Here is a 23,692-nt window from a genome sequence, read left to right as displayed (position 1 = left end):
TTTAATAATTATTATTTCTATCTCAAGTACCTAAAAGAAGTTTTGAAACTACTTCATATTAAAGCCATATTTTATATATAAAAAGATGACACAAAATTCTATGACTATAATCTCTCAATGTCAATGGTCTAAATATACCAATAAAGACACACAGGGTGTCTCTTATTTTTGAAAATGAGATCCAACATTTTGACTCTTCAGCGAAAAATTATAACAACTGTTAATAGACTTGAGGAAAGACATCAAAAACAACAAAGTCACCTCTTGATAGATCAATCAGGCTAAAATTCAACAAGTATATATAGGCTTTGAAAGAAGAAAAAAAAAGTGGCTTAGAAGATAGACATAGGGATTTTCATCCCAAAAATGTTGAATACACATTCTTCTTCAATATACCTGGAACATTATCCAAGATAGACCACATTCTTGGCCAAAAACATACTTCCATAAAATCAAGAGGATAAAAATTATATCAGCACTCTTTTTAGGCCATAATGCACTGAAATTATAAGTGGATTTCAAACAGAAATGGAAAAATAACTTTAACACCTAGAAATTAAGCAGTTCACTGCTGAGTGGAAATCAAAAGATTCCTTAAACAAATAAAAATTAAGAACCAGTCTCAAACATGATTGATTATTTGTGCTCAAAGATCCCTATGGGAAAGGCTTTGAGGATCATATGAGTTAAACCTAAGAGGTTGGTCTCCTGCAAAGCAAGTACCCTATCACTACTATTGCTTCATCCCAGTTTAAATGTTTTAAAGTGGCTTTAATATTCATTTTCCAATATTAATGCTATTTTAAAATAAGTATTGTATTTATTATATTATATTATATTATTTCACACATTTACTAAGCTAGAATCTAGGAAAATAGCCTAATATACTTCTTCATAAGCTAACAAAACTAAACCTTAGGGTAAAAACTATGCAGATTATTGGAAAGAATAAGAAAAATGATGAGAGAAAAATAAGGTAATGGGTTATTTTGATAGGTGGCAATAATACTATGATGGTGGATATAGTAGGGCTTAGACACATATCAAATTATAAAAGTATTCCTATAAAATTCTACAGTTCTTTCTTTTTTCTTTTTTTCTTTATTTAAACATCTTGATTACACATATGATTGTGATTAGGTTTCAGTCATATAAAGAACACCCCCTTCACCAGTGCAACATTCCCACCACCAATGTCCCAAATCTCCCTCCATCCCACCCCACCCCTCCCTGTACTCCGGACAGGCTTTCCAGTTCCCTCATTCATTCACATGATTATGGTAGTTCTCAGTGTAGTTATTTCTATAACTGCACTCACCACTCTTTGTGGTGAGCTTCATGAAGTGAGCTGGAAGTTCCAGACCTCCTCTCATTGTCTCTAAGGATTGTTACAAAGACTTTTATTTTTCTTAAAACCCATAGATGAGTGAGACTATTCTGCATCTCTCTCTCCCCCTCTGACTTATTTCACTCAGCATGATAGATTCCATGTACATCCATGTATAGAAAATTCCATGACTTCATCTCTCCTGATGGCTGCATAATATTCCATTGTGTAAATGTACCACAGTTTCTTTAGCCATTTGTCTGTTGAAGGGCATCTTGGTTGTTTCCAGAGCCTGGCTATTGTGAATAGTGCTGCAATAAATATAGTTGTGAGGAAGGGTTTTTGTATTGTATTCTTGTGTTCTTAGGGTATATCCCTAGGAGTGGAATAGCTGGGTCAAATGGGAGATCAATTTCCAGATTTTGGAGGAATCTCCATATCGCTTTCCATAGAGGTTGGACTGAGAAGCTTCTGCATCTCAAAAGAAATAATGCCCAGGATACAAGAGCCACCCACCGAGTGGGAGAAACTATTCACCCAACACCCAACAGATAAGGGGCTAATATCCAAAATATACAGGACAGGGCACTGACAGAACTTTACAAGAAAAAACATCTAAGCCCATCAATAAATGGGGAGAAGAAATGAACAGACGCTTTGATAAAAAAGAAATACAAATGGCCAAAAGGCACATGAAAAAATGCTCCTCGTCACTGATCATCAGGGAGATGCAAATCAAAACAACGATGAGATTCCATCTCACACCACAGAGCTTGGCATACATCACAAAGAAAGAGAACAATCAGTGCTGGTGGGGATGTGGAGAGAAAGGAACTCTTATCCACTTCTGGTGGGAATGCCGTTTAGTCCAGTCTACAGTACTTTAAACCAATGAGAAATCAACTCAAATATTCTATTACAAAGCATTTTTGAGAATAGTAAATGTCAGAACTAGGTGTAGACTAAAATGGTCTAGAACCAACTTTTATACTCTTTTTTTTTTTTTTTTTTTTTTTTTGGTTTTTGGGTCACACCTGGCAGTGCTCAGGGGTTATTCCTGGCTCCAGGCTCAGAAATTGCTCCTGGCAGGCACAGGGGACCATATGGGGCGCCGGGATTCGAACCGATGACCTCCTGCATGAAAGGCAAACGCCTTACCTCCATGCTATCTCTCCGGCCCCAACTTTTATACTCTTAAACTCTTATACTCTAAGGGAAAACATAGTAGATCTAAGCACCTGGGTTCAGGAGATCAGACTTTGAAGCAACTTGTGCAATTTTGGTGGAACCAAATGACAAGTTCCAATCAATGTAAAGTGAATCATTACTGACCTGGGGCTATTAACATCTCAGCATTCTGGTGTGATGCTTGGTTCTTTTTTGTTTACTTTTCTGGTACAAACATCAAATTATTTCTGGCTCCACCGTATTTTATATTTCATATGGTCTTGCCAAAAACTACAAGATCGTGGATCTGACAATATTTTGAGTCCTAGAGTAAACATTTCAAGCAGAGCTCATGAAAAACAATGTTGACTACAGAATGAAAAATAAATAATTATCATCTTATGATATTATAAATGAGACATTATCTTTGATACATAGATTGTGAACAAATGAAAGAAGTGTGTAGAAATTTTAGGAAAAATTTATTTTTTTCTTTTTAGTTTATTGGGCTTTTGGGGTCCAAATTCTAGCATCCATATGTTATGCTGGGTATCTATTTGGAAGGCTAGAGACTTATTCCCTATACTATTTCTTTGTCCCCATCAGAGAGAATTTGTAAAATGTAAAACTTTAAAAATATGTGGATTTGCCTTGGAGAGTATAAACTTTCCTAATGCTTTTCTGATCTCAAGTAGGCTGTGCTGTTGAAAAAGTGTGTCATATATAGAGTTGAAGGTTTGACTAAATTAATTCTACAAGTGAAATAAGGTTTCAACGGAGAAACTCTTCAGTGTGCAAACAATGCAGACTCCGTTGTGTATAAATACTCAACTATCTATTTGGAAACATTTTCAAAGTGCTAGTGTCTGTTTTCATGTGTAAATAAAAATTCATAACCACTTTGACTGCTTTTCTATAATTGAGGATGCATGTCAGTTCTAGCCCATATACTATGGAATGACTGCAAATGATCTGTGCAATTTTTGTTTAACTTTAATTTCATTTCTCTTCAATGTGCTATAAATCTCAGAGCTATGTCTGTCTTATTCATCCTTCTTCCAAAGAATCTAAACAGGCTATGTGACTTGTAGATGACACAGAGTAAATATTTGCTGAATGAATACCGGAGCACATTAAATGTGAAAGGGGTCAGACCAGAAAAGTTCAAGGGTGACTCCCAGGATCTGAGCTTTACTAAATGGGCAGAAGGAAGTTCTCTTTCACCTAAATAAAAAATATATAGAAGATGGGCCCGGAGAGATAGCACAGCAGTGTTTGCCTTGCAAGCAGCCGATCCAGGACCAAAGGTGGTTGGTTCGAATCCCGGTGTCCCATATGGTCCCCCGTGCCTGCCAGGAGCTATTTCTGAGCAGACAGCCAGGAGTAACCCCTGAGCACCGCCGGGTGTGACCCCAAAACCAATATATATATAGTTACTTTGGGTGGTTTTAGAATGAACAAAGAGCCTCTGCTCTTCTCCCTGCTCTATTCTGTGACTCTACTGTGAAACAACCCAGCCAAAATATCTCCTGAGGGCACGTCGGAGAAGCAGGTTATCTCTGCCCACAAAGTGTGGGTCCATATTTATGCCATGTGCTTTGAAACACGGGAGACATTGTAAATGACTTCTGCTCTGCTCCCTGCTCTGCTCTGTGAGGTGGCATTGAAAACCCCCATCCAAAACATCTCAGAGGGCACATGAGCAAGTAGGCTGTCTCCATTCACAAAAGGTTGGGGCCGGGCGGTGGCGCTGGAGGTAAGGTAAGCCTTACCTGCGCTAGCCTAGGAGACGGACCGCGGTTCGATCCCCCGGCGTCCCATATGGTCCCCCAAGAAGCCAGGAGCGACTTCTGAGCGCATAGCCAGGAGTAACCCCTGAGCGTCACCGGGTGTGGCCCAAAAACCAAAAAAAAAAAAAAAAAAAAAATGGGGCCGGGCGGTGGCGCTGGAGGTAAGGTGCCTGCCTTGCCTGCGCTAGCCTAGGACGGACCGCGGTTCGATCCCCCGGCGTCCCATATGGTCCCCCAAGAAGCCAGGAGCAACTTCTGAGCTCATAGCCAGGAGTAACCCCTGAGCGTCACAGGGTGTGGCCCAAAAACCAAAAAAAAAAACTCAATCCATTCACAAAAGGCGTAAGCAGAGGAGGGATGACTAGAAGCTTCACTTCACAGCTGCAAACAACTTCTAGCCAATGAAACCCACCACAATCTTTTGAAAACACTACACTACAAGCATGAAAATAAGGAAGGAATGCAGGACAACACCATGCATAGAGAATATAGATGGCAGATCTGATGACCCAAACAGTGCCAACCACCTATTTAGCCTCTCAGATAAGGAGTTTAGAGAAATAGTATGAAGTATCCTCAAAGAAATCAAAGAAAGCATTGATCGAACTGAACAAACCACAAATATAATTAAAGAAAAAGGTGAGACTATCTTTATGTTTGGGAATAAACACCCTCAGATCAGTAGAATAGACTTGAGTATTGGAGCAAGAAAAGCCTCTTCAACAAATGGTGTTGGGACAACTGGTAAGTAACATGCAAAAATCAAACTTGAACCTCCATTTAACACCATGCACAAAGATCAAATCTAAAAGGATTAAAGTCCTTGATATCAGACCCCAAACCATAAGGTATATAGGAGAATATGTATGTAAAACACTCCATGACATTCAGACTAAAGGCATCTTCAGGGGGAAACATCAACTGTCCAAACAATTGGAAGCAAAGATAAACAGATGGGACTATAATAAGCTGTGAGGTTTCTGTACCTCAGAGGAAATAATGACTAGGATATAAAGGTCACCCACAGAATGGGAGAAACTATTCTTCCAATACCCATCAGATAATGAGTTGTTATCTAAGGTATAAAAGGTACTGACAGAACTTAACAAGAAAAAACAAACATATAACCCATCAAAAAATGGGGAGAAGAAATGAACAGACAATTCCTCAAAGAAGAAATACACATCGCCAAAAGACACATGAAAAAGTGATCCACATCACCAATCATCAGGGAAATGCAAATCAAAAACAACAAGGTACTGTATCATGCCATAAAGACTGGTGCACAACACAAAGAATAAGAACAGTAAGGGCTGGCGGGGATGTGGGGAGAAAACAACTCTCATTCATTGCTAGTGCGAATGCCATCTAGTCCAGCCTTTATGGAAAACAATATGCAAAGTCCTTAAAAAACTCCCATAAGAGCTCCCATATGATACACCTGTATTAGTCTTATGGATATTCCCTACGAACACAAAAACACAATACAAAAATGCCTTCTGCACAAATATTCATTGGAGCGCTATTTACAATAGCCAAAATCTGGAAACAACCCAGATGCCTGACAATAGATGAGTGAGTAAAGAAACTGTGATACAGCATAACTGAATATGATGCTGCTGTCAGGAAAAATGAAATCATGAAATTTTCCTATACATGGATGGACATGAAAACTATTATGCTGAGTGAATAAGTCAAAGAAGATTGACACAGAATAGTCTCATTCAACGGTGGGATTTAAGAAAAATAAAAGACGTTATTTTAATAACACCTAGAGACAATAGAGATAAGTGCTGGAAGGACTGGCTCAAGATATGAAGCTTACCACAAATAGTGGTGAGTTCAGTAAAAGAAATATCATCACAATGGTAGTGAGTGAGAGAAATAGAATGCTTATCTCGAAGACATTCATAGGGTATGGAGGAAGGAGATGGAGACATTGATGGTGGGAATGTTTCACTTGTTAAGGGGGGTGTTTTTTTTTTATAACTGAAACAACTACAAACATGTTTTAATAATGGTGCTTAAGTAAAATATTATTTTTAAAAAATGATTGACAAAAGAGTTCAGAGAGATAAAAAGAATTTAAGTTGTGTTACTATACATCCTGACCTTAGTTTGGTTGCTAACTCCTTATTACTACCAAGAGTAACCTCAAAGAATAGAAACAGGATTAATTCTTGAGTACATCTGTTTTGTTCCCCAAAGAAACGAAAAGCATGTCAATTATTGACTTTTCTGACCGTTATGTGTGTAAAGCGTTATTGTGACATCCAAGTAGAGATATGTAAACAGTTTTTGTTTGCATCTTAAACATTTTGAGGCAGGAAACAGCATCAGTTTCTGTATTGGAAACAGAGCTCTAACTATAGATTCATTTACATAAAGAAGATGATACAGGACTAAAAAAAAAAAGCAGAGAAGATGAATGTGGGCAACCAAATACTCAAAGTAATTTGCAGAGGAAGAAGAACTCTCGAAAGAAATCCAAAAAAATACACAAAAAAAAAATTTTAAAAGAACAAACTAGACAACACACAGTAAAATTTGAAACATAACAAGCAATGAAATCTAATATTTGGACAAATATCTACAACAGGGGTGAAAAACAAGCGGCTCTTTGCATCTTATCATTATTTTGTATACTGTGGCTTATTGCCAAGTTTGGATTTTGTTATGCTGCTTCTGAGGAGGGACATCTGAGGAGAGATCTCTGAGCACGTAGTCCAGCCCCCAGGCTGCATTATTCCGTATCCCATCCCTCGGAAAAAAACTGCATGGGCCAGCGAGCAGGGGGAGGGGGGGGACCTGTGTGTCACATGTTGTGTCACATCTTACCGTTGGTTCTTAGTGTGGAGGACGCAGCACACCCTCACCATCACTGCAGGATTTTTACCCTCACTCAAAATGGCAAAATGCAATATGTGTTTAATACATTATTGTTTGTCTGCTTTGGCAGGTTTCTGCGTGGTGTGGCTCTCTGACTCTCACAGTTTAAAATTTTGGCTCTTTGTGTTGAACTTGTTGGACACCCCTGATCTACAATGAAACCGACATAAGTGCCGTGAAATTTATCTCAAATTCATACCATTTGTTTTGCATTTGTTTGTTAGTTTTTGGATCACATCTTCTACTTAGATATCATTCTTAGCTCTGTGCTCAGATACCACATAAGCAGTGCTTAGGAGGAACATACTTAGATTGAACCTGGGTTATCACCGTGCCAGGTAAGCGCATTTCTAGCTTTATTACATCTTGAACCCCAAGTTATAAACCCCAAGTTATAGCTCATCAGTAGAATACATGCTTGCAGTGTGTGATCCTGGGTTTGATACCAAGAAAGTAAAAGAAAGACATAAAATGAGGAAAAAAAGAAAGAAAAAGAAAGAATGAAGGAAGAAAGAAGAAAGAAAGAAAGAAAGAAAGAAAGAAAGAAAGAAAGAAAGAAAGAAAGAAAGAAAGAAAGAAAGAAAGATAAAAGAAAGAAAGAAAGAAAAAGAAGAAGAAAGAAAGAAAGGAAGGAAGGACAAAGAAAGAAGAAAGAAAGAAAGAAAGAAAGAAAGGAGGGAAGGAAGGAAGGAGGAAGAGAAAGAAAGAAAGAAAAAGAAAGGAAAAAAGAAGAAAGAAGAAAAGAAAAGAAGAAAGAAAAGGAAAGAAAGAAAGAAAGAAAGAAAAGAAGAGAAGGAAGAAAGGAAAGAAGGAAAGAAAGAAAGAAAGAAAAAGAAGAAAGAAGAAGAAAGAAAGAAAGAAAGAAAGAAAAGAAAGAAGAAGAAAGAAAGAAAGAAAGAAAGAAGGAAGGAAGGAAGGAAGGAAGGAAGAAAGAAAAGAAAGAAAGAAAGAAAGGAAGGAAGAAAGGAAGAAGGAAGAAAGAAAGAAGAAAGAAGGAAGAAAGAAAGAGGAAGAAAGAAAGGAAGAAAGAAAGAAGGAAGGAAGAAAGGAAGAAAAAAGAAAGGAAGAAAAAAAAGAAGGAAGAAGAAGAAAGAAGGAAAGAAGGAAGAGAAAGAAGGAAGAAAGAAATAAATAAAGAAGAAAGAAAAAGAAAGAGAAAAAATAAATAAAGAAAGAGGAGAAAGAGAAAGAAAGAAAGAAAGAGAAAGAAAGAAAGAAAGAAAGAAAGAAAGAAAGAAAGAAGAAGAAAGAAAGAAAGAAAGAAAGAAAGAAAGAAAGAAAAAGAAAAAGAAAGAGAGAGAAAGAAAGAAAGAAAGAAAGAAAGAAAGAAAGAAAGAAAGAAAGAAAGAAAGAAAGAAAGAAAGAAAGAAAGAGAAAGGAAGGAAGGAAAAAGGGAGAGAAAGAAAGAGTAAAGAAGAGGAAGAATAAGGGAAGGAAGGATAGGAAGGAAGGAAGGAAGGAAGGAAGGAAGGAAGGAAGGAAGGAAGGAAGGAAGGAAGGAAGGAAGGAAGAGGAAGTAAGAACGTCACTGATAATTTTTTTTCCTCATATTGTGTCCTTGTCACTGCAAAACTCATTTCTAGTCTTTTACTGCCTCAGTCCCAACCATTATTTCTCACCATTTACCCATATTGCCTTTAATACCGTACAGGTCAATCACAGACCAAAGTGGTTCACTGAATTTAACACCCCACCCAACTATTTCAAAATTTCCCCTCTCTATATATTTTTTGTCTGTCCTTCTCTTTGTTATCTGTTAAATATGGAAGTCTGTAGAAGTGTCCCTCCAAAGTTTATATTAGAACCAAGTCAAGGGATTGTTAGACTTGTTCTAGCATCCCCATAGGCACCAATCACTCCATATGGCATTGTTCTTCCTTTGCATAGGCACATTAAAATGAGAAATGTATATACGAACACATTCTTATCTAATAGAGATGGGAACACACAACTCTTGTAATGCAGTGTGACCTTACACCCTAAACATTGTCATAGAAACCTGGCTCAGGCCTCTGAAGAACAAACGGGCATTGACCATTTACCCCTGAACCAGGGATGCCATCTACAAAAAACCCACAGTTATGTACTACATCACCTGAAAGCAATCCTCTACCAGGGAAGACCCTACCACTGCGCTGGCATAGACCTATTCAACAGAGACTTCCCTTTAATACCCAGAGGTCTTAACAACAACAAAAAGATCTGCTTTCAGGACCAAGCTCTCTGCATCACGCTCTAATTATGAGTGAAACTAAAGGACACTCCGCATAATCCTGACTTTGATGTAGAATATGGACATATTCCTGGATCATTAGCTACAGAAACCTAACACCAAAAACAGTGACTGAGTGAAAAATAAAAGTCTATTGGCACTACAGACAACAAATTGGGTTGGACAACCTAGTATGCCTGGAGCCTAGAGTTGGTCTTATGCCAGAAAACTTCAGGGGTAAGGTCTCCTTGTATTTAGGCCAAAGTCTTTCCTTTCCATGTCCCCTATATTTTGCTGGGCCTATGCAAAGAAATGCCACTTTAACACTGTCTTTGGAGTGCTCCTTTGACTCATCCTTAATGAAATAATGTATTATGATCAACTGTGTCAACAATACCATAGCCTTTAATGTTAAAGGAGTTACATAAATTTTTGGTTCTAGATTGCTTTGTGTAATGCTAAGAAATGCTATAATGTACTACAATCTGGGGACTTGAGGGACAAAGTAATTGTGCTTGTGTTTTGTTTTATTTTTCTTAATTTTTTTGGCTGAAAAATCATAATTAAGGTGTCAGCAAGGAAATTTCTTTTGAGAATTCTGTTTAAGGGTGATTGCCTTCCCACTGTAACTTCACCTTGTCCTTGCTTCGTATCTTTGTCTTCAAATAAAATTAAAAAAAATAAAAAAGAGGATAATGAAAAAAAGAAAGGAAGGAAGGATGGAAGAAAGGAAAGATAAAGAAAGAAAGAAAGAAAGAAAGAAAGAAAGAAAGAAAGAAAGAAAGAAAGAAAGGAAGGAAGGAAGGAAGGAAGGAAGGAAGGAAGGAAGGAAGGGAAGGAAGGAAGGAAGAAGGAAGGAAGGAAGGAAGGAAGGAAGGAAGGAAGGAGGAAGGAAGGAAGGAAGGAAGGAAGGAAGGAAGGAAAGGAAGGAAGGAAGGAAGGAAGGAAAGAAAGAAAAAGAAAGAAAGAAAGAAAGAAAGAAAGAAGGAAAGAAAGAAAGAAAGAAAAAGAAGAAAGAAAGGAGGAAGGAAGGAGGAAGGAAGGAAGAAGAAAAAAGAAAGAAAAAGAGATAAAAGGAAAATGACAAAGAGAAATAGAGAAAAAGAAAGAGTAAAAGAAAAAAGAAAGAATAAAGAGAAAGAAAGAAAGAAGAAAGAAAAGAATAAACAAGGAATGAATACAGAAAACTTCACTTTATAACTTTGTATAGATAATTCCAACGATAAAAAGCTAACTACTTTATAAGGCAAACCTATGTGTTGCCTCGATAAAATGTTTATACAGAAAATTAAATAAAAGTTGACTCATTTTACTCCAATTTTCTATTGGGATTTCTATATATAAATTCTAAATGGCAATTTATTAAATGATGCCCCATACAACCAGAAGAAATATATAGAATACATCCCTAATTCTAAGCAAATGTTCGACTAGGGAAAACTTCCAAAGAGCAAGATATTGTCTTAATAAAGGGCTGTGATCAGACCATCAATAGTGAGTTAAACCGACCCCCAGGAGAATTAAAGGAATGAAATGCATTTATAAGAAGGAGAAAGGGACTGAGGAGACAATCTACTAAATGAAATTAATGATTACTCTAAACTGGCTTCTCTCCTGAATTCATTTTAGCATCTGTCTTGAAAAAGGGAAAATAAAAGAGCAATCTGGGTAATTGAAAAATAATATAGATGTATTTTAAAAATTGATAGCAATAGTAACCATATTCATACACATACGAAACTTTTGGAGTTATGTAGCTATGTACAGGTAAGTTGAAAAAAGAGAGGATACAATTGGAATATCTGAGAGATTCTTGGCATTTGCCCATTCACATAAAAATCTGCTCTGGATCCTTGTAAAATTGTGCTAAATAGCTCTATCCACATATGGCTACTTAGAATTGAATTTTAAATAATTTTCATACAAATAAGGCTAAAAATAATTTTTGTTGTATTAGTCACATATCAGCTGCACATTAGCCACAAGTTGCTAGCAATTACCGACAGAGAATATAGAGAATATTTTCGTTGTTATAGAAAAGTCTTTTGATGATCTCTGTTTAAAATGCAGTTCTCTGCAATGGAGTTTTCTGGAAACTGTTTACTAAAATATAAAGTCATAAGTTACAAAATATAAATTTATACTGATAAAAATTGGGCCAGAGAGATAGCATGGAGACAAGGGTGTTTGCCTCGCATGCAGAAGGATGGTGGTTCGAATCCTGGCATCCCATATGGACCCCCATGCCTGCCAGGAGCGATTCTGAGTGTAGAGCCAGGAGTAACCCCTGAGCACTACTGGGTGTGACCCAAAAACAAAACAAAAAAATTGGTATACATAGGAATGGAATAAGAGTAAAAGTAAAGGGTAACAAGTAGTAAACAAACTACTATGTATCGTCTTCCTTATGTAAAGGATATGAATATACGACATCCTGAAATGTCCATTGTAATGTATGATGAACATGCTCATATACCGAGTTTTATTCCTCAAATGTCATCATACAAAAGAACTGGAAAGCAAATTCCAAGATGCTCAATTTCAAGCTACACTCTTGGGCTGGAGAGATAGTACAGTTGAACATGGCCAACTAAGATTCAATCCTTAGAACTCCATGTGGTACCCTGAGTCCTTCTAGGAGTGACCCTTGAGCAAAGAGCCAGAAATACGCTCTGAAAACTCCCAGGTGCATCCTAAAAATAAAAAAGAGAAACCAACAGAAACTACAACCTTCATGCTTTCTTCCATCCTTGTGTGAGAGCATTAAGGAGTACTATGTGAAGAAGTCAAGTTTGGCATCATTTACCATCGTTTAGGGCTTATTAAGGACGATGTTATTGAGAAAATTGGAGGTATTAATTTTGAGATAAAGAGAAGAAATGATCAGACACTTGAACAGTAGAAAGACAAGAAAATTAGATCATATTGACAAACTCACAATTTTGTTTTATCTAAAGACTTGAAAGATGAAGAGATAAGCTACAAGGTTATTTCAGGAAGCTCTTGGGACTGAGTTCTTAGTCTGTATTTCATTAGTTTTGTATCATTATAAAAGACTTTGGAATATTACATTAGGTAATGTCACTAAACTTGTCATTTGTCCTAAGTCAATAATTATTATATTCATAGATGTGTTCCTCTGTCTGCTTATTCACCAGTATTATGCTAAAATTATTTTCTATAAAACTGAAAGTTGTATTTTTGTTCACATTCACATAACATGAATGTGTTAAATAGTCAGGCTTACTGATTGGAGCATAAGCTTCAATATATTATCTTTACAAAATCACAGGCTGTTTTGTGATATCAGAGTCATTGATATATTGACTCAAATAGTTAAACAAGTGTCAAAGAAATGTTGTATTAATAATCACTTTGGAAGGTCCATACAAGATTTCAGTCCATTTACTTGAGTTAGTAAAAAAGTATGTTGCAATCTATAAATAGTCTCTATAAATCCAAGTTTTTATGGTTCCATAGAACATAATTGCAACTTTACTTTAATGAACAAATCAGCAAATATGTGTTGAGCACCTGAATTTGCATATTTGTCATAAAAGTAAATGATGTATTAACTGCCTAACTGTGCTCAGCTAGATCCTTGCTGTTGAGTTGTTTCCTCTAGGCAAATCATACACATGAATAAAATGCCTGCTAGATGAGAATAGTGGGTAATGTGAAAGTAATTGAGGCTTTAGACTCAGATTTTACTCCTTTCTGCATTCACCCATTTACAAATATTTATTGAGATTCCAAATTTTTCTTTGACTGCAAACAAATGCTTATGAAAAGCCAGGAATGTAAGAAGAGAATAATAGGAAATTACTAAGCTGCAATACAAAATTAGTTATAATTAAAAGACTAAGGGAGTTTTTTATCCATGCACAGGAAACACTGTATGTCATGAACTTACATAGGTCCAAGGATAAGGAATAATTTTAAGTTCTGAAGGTAGTGAATAGTCAAAAAGTAGGAGATAGAGCTATGTGCCAAGACTAAAAATAGACAGTCTCATAATGTTCATAGTCCTAACATCTATACCAATGCTTGGGAACTCATTGAAGCAGGTAGTCTACTTACTGCTGAGTAAGTAAAATTTTAAAGACCAATGGAAGAAGGAAATTACCACCAAAAGAGTGCAAATATTTTAATGTATATATTATTATAATAGGATATATAATATATATTATATATAAGTAATGATGGTGGAAAACTTTGTCCCAGTAAAATATCCTAGGTATTTTGTACCACACAATTGTGAAGATACCAAAATTGTTACTTTATACTCTAAGGTTTAATGTTCAAATGTTATTTTATTGCTTTTAAATTTATAATTATATCTTAGATATAATGGTTGATATTACTTAAATATTAGTATTGATTTTATGGCTTTAGTGTATAAAGTCATTGCATCTCACCACTACCAAATATCTAATTCTTTTTTTTCTTTTTTTTGGTTTTTGGGCCACACCCGGCGGTGCTCAGGGGTTATTCCTGGCTGTCTGCTCAGAAATAGCTCCTGGCAGGCACAGGGGACCATATGGGACACCGGGATTTGAACCAACCACCTTTGGTCCTGGATCGGCTGCTTGCAAGGCAAACACCGCTGTGCTATCTCTCTGGGCCCCCAAATGTCTAATTCTGATCTTTATTCCCCTATCTCCTAGTCACAGCTAGACAATCTCAGTTTTGTACTTTAAGACCAAGGGTTTGTCGTTGTTGGATACTGTCTTTTCCCTTATTTTTTTTTATCTCTCTATGCCACAGATAAATATAATCATCTTAATTTGTCTTCTCTCTGACTTATTTTGCTTAAAAAATATATACCAGTTCTATCCAAGTTGCAGTGAACTGCAAAATTTCAATTTTTCTTATAATTATGCAGAAATTACATATTCTATTATGTATATTCAATACATCTTCATCAGTTCATCTGTTGTCCAATATCCACATTTTAAAAATTAGAAATATATTAATGCAAGAAGTTAAAAATTAAATGAATGAATGCATGCTAGAATCCATTGTCAACACCTAAGTGGCAATAACTGCAATCATAGCTATCAATAACCCTCATTATCTAGATATGTATGCTGGTTTTGGACAGTAAAGTGATTAAGATGTGGGGCCGGAGAGATAGCATGGAGGAAAGGCGTTTGCCTTTCATGCAGAAGGTCATTGGTTCAAATCCCGGCATCCCATATGGTCCCCCATGCCTGCAAGGAGCCAGGAGTAACCCCTGAACACTGCGGGTGTGACCCAAAACACACACACACACACACACACACACACACACACACACACACACAAAGATACTCCAGAACTATCAGGAATGATTTCTGAGCCCAGAGCCAGGAATAATCCCTGCATATTGCCAGACATGGCCCAAAATTAAAAAAAAAAGTGATTAAGATGTGTATTATTCCTGATAATGTATCAGGTAGAAATATAAGTGGTCATTTAATAATTACTTTCTGAAGAGACTTGCTTCTTGAATCAATATAAAATGCCTGCTCTTGAATGGTATCTGTCTAGAGCAGAAATAAGATTTCCCTTTCTGTTGCTATTTGCTGTTTCTCAATAATATCCATCATCATCTGTATAGATGTTTGATAAATCTTACAATGAGATTTTTATAATGAAGGAAAAATGGATATGACTGAACAAAAATATCCTGACATTGGACTGGAGCATTAGTTAAATATGTTAAGAGCGTGCTTTACATTCTGATGGTCTAAATACAATTCCGAGCATATTGGGGGAAACTTTGAGCATTGATTCAGGTATGACTCTTAATGCTCATGTATCTTTGAAAAAATAATTTGAAAGTAACAAAATCTCATTTTAAGTGACCTGAGAGTAAATAAATAAGAAGTAATTGGTAATGGAATCAAGGGACGATGAAGAAAAATTATGCTCAGAAATCTTTGAAGACTTTTTCTGAAGGACTTATTGTATTTATTGTATCTGAGAAGAATCAACATTTTGTTGAGAAAATGTTAAAATATTATTTTCTTATTCTCATATTTTTCCCCGCTCCTTGGTGCTGGTTACTGTGAATGTCATTTTTGATGAGAATTCAGGTGTTGTCATACAAATCCAGCTGTGGTGTTTGCACATTTTTGCTGTGAAGTTTTCTGAGGGTTTTATAACAGACTACAGAGTTCACACACTTAGTGCTCACTAAAATTGGCATTTCTTTCATCATGGTGCTTGCACACATGGCTGCAGAGGATCAGATTCTCCAGTTGAGGCGCATCAGTTATGGTTGTGGTTCTTACTGTGGATTCCTGCAGTAATTAAATTCATACTTGTTGGGAGTTGTGCTTTCTGGTCCTGGTATTCACCCATCTTCATATTTTTCAATCGTTATGCCCGCTGGGGGTAGGGAAGTTACCATATACGAATTAGCACAGAAGTGCTGAATAAAAATTTCTTCCGGCACCAGGTGGCAGATTCAAAGAAATGCATTGCCACGGTCATGCTTAAAACATCTGGTAATAATGGGGATTTGCATTTTTGACCACATTTCTGTAAGGTATATGCTCTAAACCACTTAGTGTTCTTTTACCAGAACTTATCTTGCAATATTCCAACTGCATGCTCTATTTGTTCTTCTTGGATTACAGAGCACAATCTTTGAAGACATTTATACAATGCTCTACGTTGTAGCACTTTTCACATCTTCACACATCTTATTTTGTTATCGCTAATCAATTCTGTATGGCTCCTTCAGTCAGAGACAACTCTATCAAGTGAAAAATCTTGCTTCATTTTCTAATATATTCTCATTACCTTTGCAAGGAATGAGAGAAAGCTAGAACTCGGGGCCAAGAGTGATCGCACAGCAGCAGGGCATTTCCCTTGGACACAGCTGATCCGGGATGGATGGTAGTTTGAAACCTGGCGTCCCATATGGTCCCCCAAGTCAGGAGTGATTTCTGAGTACATAGCAGATAGCCAGGAATAACCCCTGAGCATCACCAGGTGTGGCCCAAAAACCAAAGGAAAAAAGTTAGAACTCAGTAAATAGAAGATAAATAAATATATAAGCTTTACATATATATAAATATATAAGCTTATATATAAATATATATATTTAAAAGCTTTTGTTCTCTTTGTGTGCTGGGGCAATGAAAGAGGAAAGATGTCCTCCATTGTCCTCAAATGTCCCTCCATTGTCCCTACAACAAATTCAAACTGAACCAACAATCTAAAATATTACTTAAATTCTTAGTAACTAATTGGTGATCTAAATGACTAATGATAATGGTATGTGAGTTCAGTCTTTGAGAAGCTTGTAGTTTAGTGGAGAAGAAAGGTTAATTTAATAACAACAGTTCTAACAATACTTATGGTCAAACAACTGTTAAAGATGTTCAGAAATAAAGAATTGAACCTAAGTAAAGTTCTAGAGTTGTCAAGTCCAGGGAAGACAGGTACAAGACAAAGATTAACGAAAAGTTATTCTTACTTTCTTTTACTTGTACTCACTCTCCCTGTGTATTTTTTTTCTTCCATGAAACGTTCTGCTTTGGCCCATTCTTAAGGCACTAATTTGGAATGCATAGCAACTAATACACCTTTTCTGTTCTGTCACTTATAAACATATATTTAGCATTCAAATCTTACAAATTTAATATTTATTTAACTTTCTTCCTTTATAGAAAGTCTACACTTACAACTTCATACTTGCTTATTCCATTTTTGTTTCCAGATAAAAATCTACTATATCTGACAAAAGTAGGCTCTCTGGATTGTCAAGATGAATTAGCTACATAGGTAGATATGAACAAATCATAACAAAATTTCATTAACAAAACAAGATAAGAATAGATAAGTAGCTGTTTAGTTACTTAAGTAGTAACTAAATACTAGATAAATCCCTGTTTCCCAGTATTGTGACTAATATTTGAAGTTGAGTAAAATTTCACTGGGCCCAGAAGGAAGATATGAAAACAAGAAACAAAACAAAAATGAAGCTCAAAAACAGTAGTGTGGGGGTTGGAGACATAGCACTGCAGGTAGGGTGCTTGCTATATATGCAACCTGGGTTTAATCCTTAACATACCATTTGGTACCTTAACATTGCCAGAAGTGATCTCTAAGAATCAGGAGTAAATCCCTGAAAACTGCCAGGTGTGGCCTAAAAACAAATAACATAAAAAAAATAAAAACTAACAAAATGTGAGTAGTTCAATGATGGTGTTCTGTGATTTAGATTGTGGAGAGATTGTATTAAGATCTCTTCTGGATCTTGGCTGGGAAAACCTTTGAATATCTTTCTAAGGAGTTCAAACTGTGTAATAGGCATGTATGGTATATTAAACAGAGAAAGTTAAGGAATCAAGGAGATAGCCCAAGATCTAAGGTGTATGCATACTTAATTTTCTCAGCACTACTGAGTGTTACTGAGGGTAAGCCTGGGAACCCCCAGCACTGTCCCAACACTATGTCACACCAAAGCAAGACGTAGCATTACTCAATGCTCAACGCAGGTATAAGATTGATTCTTGGATGTCAAAGCACTACTTGAGAGTCCTTTTATCTCCATCACCCCCAAAATAGAGAAAGTGGCATCGCAATTCTGTTTTTGGAAAAATATTTCTTTTTTTTTTTTTTTGGTTTTTTTTTTTGGGTCACACCCTGTGACGCTCAGGGGTTACTCCTGGCTATGCGCTCAGAAGTTGCTCCTGGCTTCTTGGGGGACCATATGGGACCCCGGGGGATCGAACCGCGGTCCGTCCTAGGCTAGCGCAGGCAAGGCTGGCACCTTACCTCCAGCGCCACCGCCCGGCCCGGAAAAATATTTCTTCAGGAGAGGAACAAGATATAAAATAGATTAAATTTTATCATAACATTCCCATCCCCATCCCAAAATGATCTGATGTAGTATATAAAAAAATACCTCTTTCAAGAAGTAGAATTTTAGATGAGTGTATTACTTAGGTTGGTTTCCTTTGATCTCTTTTGAGACTAGTGTTATTTTATTCTTTCTATTATTTTGAGTGATTGTTAACATTTTTAAGTGTGTTCAAATACATGCTAGTTATGTTCAGCATTAAATTTTATGCTTGCTGGGCCATAAATTACTGGAATTATTACAATAATAAGGATACAATGCATAAAAGAAAGCAGAAAAGAATTAATACTTTTGACAGTTTCCTACATACCAAGTGTCAAAAGAAAAAAAACTTTAAAAAACTCAAAGATCTTTTGAAGAAGTCATTATTATTTCTATTTTATATTTATGGAAATTAGCATCAAAATTTCAGAAAAATTGTTTTATCCCACATTATTATAAAGTAATAGGGATTTGTTCTAGTCCATTTTTAAATGACTGAACCATTTTCCCCCAATATTTTGTTTCACTGAAAAAGTATGAATTGAAAGCCTCTTGTGTACCTTAGATATGAAACTTTATAGCATGTCATGAGTAAACTGATTACTCTGTTTTTAATAATCTTCCACTCTGCCCCCAAATTAGTTCTTCACTGTCTTATTCTAACCATCTATTTTGCCTCAATTAGCTGAACTTCAAGATTACAATAACCAGCTCTCTGGTTGTGAATAAAATTCTCCCTCTGGGAACCAAAGGTAAGAGTTTGGACAGCTAAGAAACTATTTTTAATATCTGTTTCCCGCTGCTTCATAGAAGTATTCCTGTTTCTGTTCTGTGCAGCCATGGGTTCCAGTGGCCACTATCTTCAAGTTCATTCTTTTACCAACCACAAGCACACTGATATCTTGGCCTGCCTCTTCAGTCCTATAGAGGACTATGATGACTGTGACTATATTTTTTATTGACTCTGTTTCAAAGATAACTACTTATTGTAAGAACTATTGTACACAACTTGACAGCCTCATGAAAATGTGTCCTATTGTTTAACTTTTTAGATATAGGTCTAAATTATTTGCTTTTATGTTGTTTCAATCTCTAGGATTTTTATGATAATTTCTGTCCCACTTTTTGTGCCCAGATTTAATTTTGAAATATTATCTATTCACAATTATTTTAATATATATAATATATATGATATATATAATATATAATATATAATATAATATAATATAAAATAATAAAATTATTTTAATATACCAATGTAAAATCCTATGTAGTTGAAGTGGCCAGATAATAGATATTTTGATTAAAGGTAACCATAGAGAGCCCTATTGTGACAGGATTCTTGAAAACCAGTTGAATATGAACCAGTTCATCTTACTGGCAATTAGAGCAAGTTCTTCAACCTTTCTCTCTCTTTTTATTTATTTTCGTGTTGCCATATTGAGGGAACACATCCAGCTTTTCTCAGACTTTACTCCTGGCTCTATACTAAGGGGGTTTCTCTTGGTAATTCCTCTATACAATGGTATAAATGAAACCTGTGTTGGCTCTTTGGAAAGTGAACACCTAACCCAATGAACTATCTTTCAAGCTGTTTTCAAACTTTCTAATTTGTTTTTACATGAGTATAGCCATATATATGAGTATAGTATAGATAAAAACATACAATATTGATCTGTAATTACTTCAATTTTTTATGTGGGAATGGAAAAGTTCTTTTTTTCCCATGAAGGACTTTAATTTCCCCCACAATCTTCAGGCTTGCAAATAGAATTAGTTTCTTAGTGCAAAATACTCTCCCACACTAAATTTAGGTTTTGAGTATTTTTCAGTTTTAACTTCCCAAGATGAGAAGTCCTGGGCATTTGTTCTGAGCAGTACAAGCAGATGGGGACACTCTAAAGATGCCGAAATGTTGGCACAACCAACTCCTGCGTCCTGCATGCTCTCTTTGAGAAACAAGAATTTTTAGGGATGATAGTAGTGATGGGAAAAATGGGGGTGATAAGAACCAGCATTGTTAAAAATAGGCTTTCACTCATATGTAGACTGCGTAAAACCTGTACCTTGCACAGAGTTGGCAGCATAAGTATTTGTGCAATTGAAGGAAATTTGCCAGGATAATCTATTTATGTGTAATATCTGTGATATATAGAGAGCTAAGTACAAAATGTGTTTATTAGTTAAAATTTTATCCAATATAAACACATCACACTTGCATATATAGGCTTCTATATTTAAACAAGATTTGTTTATAAAAATTAATTTTATTGGAAGTTCTATATAATATAGTCTATTATTTAAAGGATTGATATGGGACATTAATGTTTACTCTTGGCTAGGTATCAAAATAAGAACATAGAATGGCATGGTGATCTAATCATAACAACAGTAGTATTAGATACTAAATCTATGAATTATTTATAGTATGTTCAGTGATATTATAAGTTACATGTTCATAAACCACAGCTGTAGAACAAGTATGACCCACCATCTGCTTTTGTAAAGAAAAAAAAATTTTTTGATCTGTGCCCGGGAGCTGTGTGGCAACCAGAGTTGATGAATCTTCCACACAATCTCCAAACTTAATCTGTCCTGCTGTCCCATGTTCTGGGTAAAGACATCCCCAGAGATAGTAAGGGGGAGTTCGCCTGCAGCAAATGCGCCTTCCTGCTAGGTCGCATCTATAGGTTTGACACTGTGATCACCTGCATCGAGGCCCTGTCCATCGAGCGCCTGCAGAAGCTGCTGTTGGAGAAGGATCGCCTCAAGTTCTGCATTCCCAGCATGTACAAGAAGAACCACCACCATGAAGGGTCTGGCCCAGAGATTGAGACTGGTAGTGGGACTGTGGATATCTCAGGCCTACCCAATGTGAGATACTCTGCCCTGTTCCAGGAAGATTTTGCATATTCGGGGTTCGAGTGCTGGGTGGAAAATGAGGATCAAGTGCAGGAGTTGCATAGCTGCCACGCTGCAGAAGGCCCAGCCAACCGACCCAGGAGATGCCGTGGTCGTGCAGCTCTGTGGGTGGCAAATTCCAACTATGAAGCCATTTGCAAGGTGCCCGGCAAAGTGGCCAGGAGTATTTAGGGGGCCCCTTCTAGCAGATGGTCCACCAGCATTTGCACTGAGGACCCAGCCCTGTCTGAGGTTGGGCCAGCAGATCTGCCAAGCACAAAGGTCCCCCAAGATGGAGAGAGCATGGAGGAAGGGACCCCAGGATCCTTTGTGGAATCTCTGGATGCAAGTGTTCAGGTTAGTCCCCCATGACCAAAGGATGAAGATGCCTTGCAGGAGAGAAGTGCAAAGGAACTGGTCAAGTGTGACTGTTGTTCTGAGAAGCAGGCACCCAGCATATGTGCAACCACAAGCTGGAGATAGCTCTTAACACAATTAAAGGTCTGGATTATAAACTCATCAGAGGCTCCGTGGAAGCACACTTCCTATACCTGTGAAATCCAACACACCTAGAGTCAGGCCTGGGTGTAGTATGACAGGTGGAGTCAATTTCAGTTTTCTTCACAGGTCTTTAAAGTCCTTAGACAAATCACCTGAGAGTTACACCTTGGAAATGTCAGATCTGCAAGAGCTCTGGGGTGACTTCTGTGAAGAGTATTTGCCACTTCAGTTCCAGTCCATTATTGAAGATTTATTTAAGCAACAAAAACTGAATGAAAATGAGACTCTTTAAGCACAACCGTCTATACTTAACGCCCATTTGACAGAACTCCAAGAAAAAAATTCAACAAACAGAAGTCACCAACAAGATTCTTCAAGAAAAACTAATTGAAATGATTTGTGAACTAAAATCTACTCAAAAATTTTCTCAGAAGCAAGACGGTATAATTCAAAGCCTCAAGGAAAGTCTCAAGAACAGGAAAAGTGAGACTGAAGAGTTTTACCAGGTGATTGAAGGTCAAAATGGCACCATGCAAAACTTCGAAAATTGCTGCACCAAAGCCAGCTTGGACAACTTCATAGCTTGGAAACAACTCCCCCATTACAGCAACAGGTGGCTCTACTTGATCTTCAGAGTGGCTTTTCTGGAACAAAATATTGAGTGCCTGAACCAAAATGTTAATCATAAAGATCAGCTGATTCAGGAATTTTGGGAGCTAGTGCAATATCGAGATAACCCAAATATAACCTTTGACACAGAAGAAAAACTTTAACACCTGGAAGTTAAACAGCATCATACTGAATAACCAGTGGGTCCGAGATGAAATAAAAGAGGAAATCAAACCTTTCCTGGAAACAAATGATAATAAAGACACAAATTATCACAACCTATGGGACACAGCAAAAGCAGTACCGAGAGGAAAATTTATAGCTTTGCAAGCACACATCAGGAAGAAAAGAAGGGGCCTACCTAAATAGCTTAATGATGCAGCTCATAGTATTAGAAAGTGCTCAACAAAAGGACTCAAAAATAGGGAGACAGAAGGATATAACAAAGCTGAGAGCAGAAATCAACGAAGTGGAAACCCAAAAAACAATCCAAAAGATCAATGAAAGCAAAAGTTGGTTCTTCAAAAAAATAAACAAGATTTGTAGACGATTAGCAAAACTAACAAAGAAAGAGAGAGAAACTTGATTACTCATATTAGAAATGAAAAAGGGGAGATCACTACCAATATTGCAGAGATTCAAAGGGTAATCAGAAACTACTTTGAGAAACTCTATGCCACTAAAAATGAGAACCTGGAAGAAATGGATAAATTCTTGGACCCTTATAAACTTCCACGGTTGAATAAAGAAGATGTAGCATATCAAAATACCCCCATCACTATTGATGAAATTAAAATCATAATCAAATGTCTGCCCCAAAAACAAAAACCCAGGCCCAGATGGATTCAATAATGAATTCTTTCAAACTTTTCAAGAGGAACTACTACCAATCTTGGCATGAGTCCTTCATGAAATTGAAAAAATGAGAACACTTCCAAATAGCTTTTATGAAGCCAACATCACCTTGATACCTAAACCAGACAAAGATGCTACCAAAAAATAAAATTACAACCAATATCCCTGATGAACACAGATGCAAAGATCCTCAACAAAATCCTGGCAAATAGGATTCAATGCGTCATCAAGAAGATCATTCATTAGATCAAGTAGGTTTCATTCTAGGAATGCAAGGATGGTTTAACATCCATAAATCTATCAACATACTACACAAAATCAACAAGAAAAATAGAAATCACATGGTCATATCAATAGACGCAGCGAAAGCATTTGATAAGGTCTAACACCTGTTCTTGATCAAAACTCTCAGCAAGATGGGAATGAAAGGAATATTTCTCAATATAGTTAAGGCCATCTACCACAAGCCAATGGCAAATATCCTCAATGGAGAAAAACTAAAGCCTTCCCTCTTAATTATGGCACAGGGCAAGGCTGTCCTCTCTCATGACTCCCATTCAACATAGCACTGGAAGTTCTTGCTATAGTGATCAGGCAAG

The 23,692-nt window shown here is 36.6% G+C and overlaps 1 pseudogene; it reads left to right on the top strand.

Annotated features, from left to right (window-relative positions):
- Positions 1–15,603: 15,603 nt before the first annotated feature.
- LOC125997178 (uncharacterized) lies at positions 15,604–22,290 on the top strand (annotated as a pseudogene).
- Positions 22,291–23,692: the final 1,402 nt, after the last annotated feature.

Source organism: Suncus etruscus, chromosome 19, assembly GCF_024139225.1.
Source record: "Suncus etruscus isolate mSunEtr1 chromosome 19, mSunEtr1.pri.cur, whole genome shotgun sequence".
Lineage (NCBI taxonomy): Eukaryota > Metazoa > Chordata > Mammalia > Eulipotyphla > Soricidae > Suncus > Suncus etruscus.
Note: the sequence above shows the minus strand (reverse complement) of the source record. Positions and strands in the feature narration are given on the sequence as shown.